Source organism: Apis dorsata, unplaced genomic scaffold, assembly GCF_000469605.1.
Source record: "Apis dorsata unplaced genomic scaffold, Apis dorsata 1.3 scaffold_112, whole genome shotgun sequence".
NCBI classification, from domain to species: Eukaryota; Metazoa; Arthropoda; class Insecta; order Hymenoptera; family Apidae; genus Apis; species Apis dorsata.
Genome location: NW_006263407.1, coordinates 511,296 through 516,895, shown reverse-complemented (window position 1 = coordinate 516,895; position 5,600 = coordinate 511,296). Strand labels below are relative to the sequence as shown.

Below are 5,600 nucleotides of genomic sequence, written 5' to 3'. Positions count from 1 at the left end.
TTCTATACTTCGTCTGGTAAAAAAAAAAAAAAACACGATAATTTTCTTCAAGAACAATAAAATAAATTATCTCTCGTTAATGATACATGAATTACTCAACACTGAAATATCCGTCGAACATTTCTAATCGATGCACAATAAATCAAAAGCCACCGACAAGTCGCGCCTCCATCGGCCGTGTTTCCAAGCAAATCGTTCTTCGGGTCGCGGTTCCATTCACTGGCATTGACGTCACAGAAAGCAACCGAGGTCCCGGTAAACGTGTGCACAGGCGACCGTTAGGCAGTAGCATCCGCAAAACTCGATCCTTGGGCAGAATCTGGTTGCGTCACGCGCCGATACAAGCGAACGGACACACGGACGCTCGTCTCGAAGTCTGGCAATTCTTGATGCAGGCTTCGATCCCGGCGAAAGATGAGCAAACTCGAGATCCGTGAGAGATTCGCCGTACTTCCTCGATGGAACGACTTTTCTGACCACTTCTGCACGAACGGTATTGCGCTTACTAAGGAATCATTCTTGATCGATCTCTCTACCTAACCATATTTTTTTCAGACAACCAATATAAGGCCACGAAGATGCGGGTTTTCTTGCTGTCAAGAAATCCCATACAGGGATCATCTTTGATCAATCGATATTTCCGAATAGACGAATCATGCTTGAATCGAAGCGCTTATTTTTCTTTATTTTGAGGTATAGCTTTGACTGGCACTGTCTATATATAATGTATAATCGAATAGATCAGGAATTTTTATAAAGATAGTAAAAAATAATAGTAAAGAGAATTTTATAAAAAAAAAAAGAGAATTGAAATAACGATAATGAGATTAGTAATATATATACAATACAATATCCTTTTTAATTTTGTCGATATTTAATCAATTCGTTTTTTTTTATTACTTTTTTATCATGAATTTAATAAATCCTATTAAATATAGAATAATATTTTTAATAATATCTTAATTTTGTTTAATAATAAGAATAATATTTTTCATTATTCTTTAAATGCAATAAATTTTATTAATAAAAAAAAATTAATTTCTCAATTTATAATTTTTACTAAATAGAAAAAAAAAATATCATTTATTGCATATTTAAAAGTTTCAAGAAACTATTACAAAATCATCAGATTAATCGCACAATTAAAGCCGTGAGCACATAAAAAGATATTTAATCGCATTATCTTATCAGCAATTACACCATTATTATTGGAATAGTGGCGTGTAGAATTGTCGCAAGAACATTATCCATTTATTACCGCTGATAAATCGCTTTAATAAAAGTTTCATTTAAACACATTCTTGTCGATTTTATATACTCATCGCGATATTCTTTTTTGAATTACAAATTCCCGCGTATAGAAGCGCGTGCTATATGCAGCAATAGTATTGCGCGCGCAGACTTTATCTTCTATGTCCTTGCGCAGAATCATTCCCGCGATTCCCGCGTAAAGACACGTGACACCATTCCTTGCGTTTTTCGAAGCAGTAGTTTCTAGGTTATCGATCTTTTCATAGCGAACAACACAATAGACTCACGATTTCTGTAAGTATCCATTTACGTTTATGAATAATTTCGCGCGATCTGCAATTCTGATAAATAGGTACGATTTGAAAAAGCATCCGCTCTGAACGATTGACAGATAAAATTCTAACGGAGTCTCGGTGTTGATCGGGCAACCTTGACAGTCTCGGTAAACGTGGAAACATTGTTAAGGTTTCCCTCGATACTTTCACTTTCCTTCCTCCTTTTTCGCGGCAAGTGCACAAACCCGTTGCAAAGATCACCGCGAACACGTGCTCCTACGCTTTGACGCTAACGGTAAATCCCGATGGGTTTCTCGTTTCTTCATTCGAAATCGATTTCCAACGAACGTTGACCGTGTTGCTAACCTCATTTTTTTTTTTTCCTTTCTTTGTTTTATTTTCATTTATTCGTTGTTTCAGATAGATCGTGCAATGTTCTTATTTGAAATCCTGCTCCACTGTTAAATAACTAACCTCTTAATTGTAAGTAAGATTTATACTTATAATATATACTGTACATATATTTGCATCTAATGAATCATCATTGTATATATTATTACTCAAAAGTTTAGATTTACTTTTAATAAGTAAATAAATAATTTCTAATTTCTTAGTCTGTTTCAATTTAATTTTACATAACGTTACATTGTGAATTAATTATTTAATAAATTTATATGGATTTTTATGTGTTCATTATGATATATTTTCAAATTAAAAGATATAACGTAATCTATATAATTGTTTGAGGTATTATTATATTAATAGTTTCATGACATAAATATAAAATGAAATAATTTTCTAATAATCTTATTAAAGATAAAAATAAAATTACATTATTTTTTATTTTATATATAATATATATCTTTACGTATATACATATTAAAAGTAAATATAAAACTTTTGGGCTATAATATTTAAATAATCTGATAGAATTTCTGAAAATTATTATTTGTAATTAAAATAAAAAGAAAAAATGCTTTATATTATATGATTCTACATAACAATTTCATGTTTTATATATAAAACATTCACTTAATCATCATATATCAACATTCACATCATGTACATGTAATATACCTGTTCTCAAACTAATAGATATATAATATATATATTTTATTATATTATATATACTTTATTTATAAAATCTGTTTATATTCAAAATGCTTAATATTCAAAGAGATAAAAAATCTAATTAATTATCACATAGCATCTTAAAAATAGTATGTGTATATAATATATTATATATTATATTATAATATCCGTTGGTTCGAGATGAAGGGTTAGTTTCCCATGAAGTTTCGCTCTTACGCGGGTTTCCTTGGCGAGCCTCGAAATTCTAGTGTGTCGGGATATCGTATTCATAAGGCACGTATATTAATGGACGTACGGCACACGGTGCTACACCGGTGCACGTGCAACACATAAACCACTTCCTTGACAAGACCCAGTTTCGATGTCTTTCGCGTCTGTCGGTGCTTAATTATGCTAAAGGAGCATTTACACGGGTGCAACGCGTTGGTAGAAAAAGAAAGCACTTCCTTTTTAACTTGTTTATTGATCGTCGATTATTTATGTGCGAATTTTTTGCAAATGTTTTTTTTTTTCCATTCGATTGTATTTGAAAAATATTATAAAATATTATCGAAGAAATTTTATATTGTAATTACGATTACAATTAAATTAAATTTAGCTTGGTTTATTAAATTTTAAAATTTTTGATAGATATACAATGTTATCATTGTTCGTGTCTTATTGCAAAGATAATTGTAATATTATAAAAACGTAATATCATTAAAATTATTTGTAATAGACAAGAAATATAAAGAATAAGATTCTATAAGAAGTTAGGAGTTAATATTTCATTATCTTTATACACTTTATTATTAAAATTAATATTAATTTATCCGGGAAATGATAATAAAATTATAAAAAATGAGGTTAATGTCATTTTTCTTCTAATGCTCTTTTTCAGTATCTTGTCTATTATAAACAGAATTTTTGCAGTAATAAAAGATCATAAATTAAAATGTGCTGAGGTATTATTCTTCGTTAAATCATTTCAAGATTTTTTATAGCGATTTATTTACGTGAAATATTCAATACATTAATCATCTTTTTTTCTGTTCTATGTATTGAATTTCATCCAATTAAATTTATTTCTTCATCAATCTTTATTTTGCCATGAATTTATCACATAAAACACCCGATTTCTCTGTTTATATTTTATTATTTCGTTTCAGAACTGAAAACAATATTTGTGTATACAAATATTATTGATTGAAAAAGAGACAAGGAAAAAAATAACATGGGAGTAACGTTAAAATTAAAAATTAACATAGCAAACAACACTTTCTTTTTTGTAACTTCGAATGGCCTCGGCCTTCGCGTAGATGGCGCTTGAATACTCACAAGGCTGCCCAATAAAAGGCGATAAAAGCCCAAAAACCATGCAAAGGCGGCGGCAATAAATCACTCGACAGGACCGTTTTCTCGCAACCTGCAATTTAAGCTCGCTCTTTAAACTCTCCATTAAGTACTCGCCTCGTCGTTTTCAATATCTTTTCGCGGCTCTCTCGTCGACATGTTTTTAATGTGTATTTCGCGACCAAGTGTTTACGACTTTTATTAACGCTCGCAAAGATCCTGGACAATCCATCGAGGACTCTTCAAACAGTTTGTATTCTCACACATATTGACTTTTTGCTCGTCGATTACCACGACGTTTTGTCGTATTCTTTGAAGGCGTTCTCCGCCGACCGATTTTTTTTACGATCCTTCGTGTTTCGTGAATTTTCTATAACTCTGTCGTAACAATTGAGATACGAATGATAGAATGGAATTAGATATTTATCAAATTTAAATTTATTCCCGTAGCTAATACTTAATTTTGGAGAGTTCAAAAATTAGTTAAATATATTAGATATTAAAATATAGAAAACCTCGTTAAAATAGAGAAATTAGTCAATGTTCAAATCTATTTATTAAGATGATAACATCAATACCTAAATAGAGAATGTTGTAAGAATTCAAAAATCATTGTGACGTGCATTACTTTTTATCTTTTTACCTACTTAAACTGTAAAAAGACAAAGAAATGGCAATTAAAAATCCCAATTTTTTGCATGAAATTCCAATCACGATCTCCCTTCGTCAAAAAGGTGTTTCGAAAAAAGATTCGGCGTCTTCCGCCACGTCGTTCTTCATTGTTCGTCCAACTGGTCGGTCGAGCGGTAACTCGCTTCGAAAACCTGTCGACGGTCTTGTTTTTACGGTAGCGGAGATATCATACGGGTGTCGGTCACTTTCTTTTCACCGGCTCTGGGACACGCGGTTTTTCGTACACGCCTGTTCCACATCCTTTGTTCGCTAATTATACATTGGTCGTACGTGGTACATAACGAAACTAGATCAACAACGGTCAAAACTGATCGTGCACTATTATTAATCTCAATCGGTGTCAAAGTTGACAATCGTGAGGAGAATTACGAAATAATTGCAACATGTAATTTAACAATTTCTGGATATGGTTCTCTTTGCTTTGTTTTTTTATCAATATATATATTTAATAACATATTAAAATAAATTAGAATTTAAATCTCAAAAATTACGATTATTTGCTACGAGCCTACATTACGTTTTTTTAAATTTTCTATTCCATTCGATCTCGATGTCCAATCTTCGTTATTCGAAGTCGTACGATTTAAAAGATGACAATTCAATTAACAAAACTTCGTAAAAGAATCATGTAAGAGAATATTGCAAGAATAACTCGAAAAAAAGAAATTTAATTAATCACAGAAATATATAATATTGTGCATGCATAATCGCAATTGCATCAAGATAAGATCTGGCCATCCCTTATTATATATATAAATTTATTTATATAATAATATTATTATATATTTTTTATATATTATATATATAAATTCGAGTTTTTCGTACAGCATCGATAGTCATCCGAGAGATTCGTATAATTTGATATTATCATCAAGATTGCGAACAATGACGAAAAAAATTATTTGCAAAATTGTTTGGAATGGAAATCTATAGCAAATAATTTCGCAGATAATTCCA

General features: G+C 30.8%; 1 long non-coding RNA gene across 1 annotated transcript in view; it reads left to right on the top strand.

Moving 5' to 3' along the window:
- The first annotated feature begins 1,099 nt into the window (after positions 1-1,099).
- LOC102680793 overlaps positions 1,100-5,600 on the top strand; it is a 55,113-nt gene continuing 50,612 nt past the window's right edge. The window contains exons 1-2 of the long non-coding RNA XR_004149931.1: positions 1,100-1,545; positions 1,947-2,009. This is a non-coding gene — a long non-coding RNA (uncharacterized LOC102680793). The remainder of the gene's footprint in view (positions 1,546-1,946; positions 2,010-5,600) is intronic.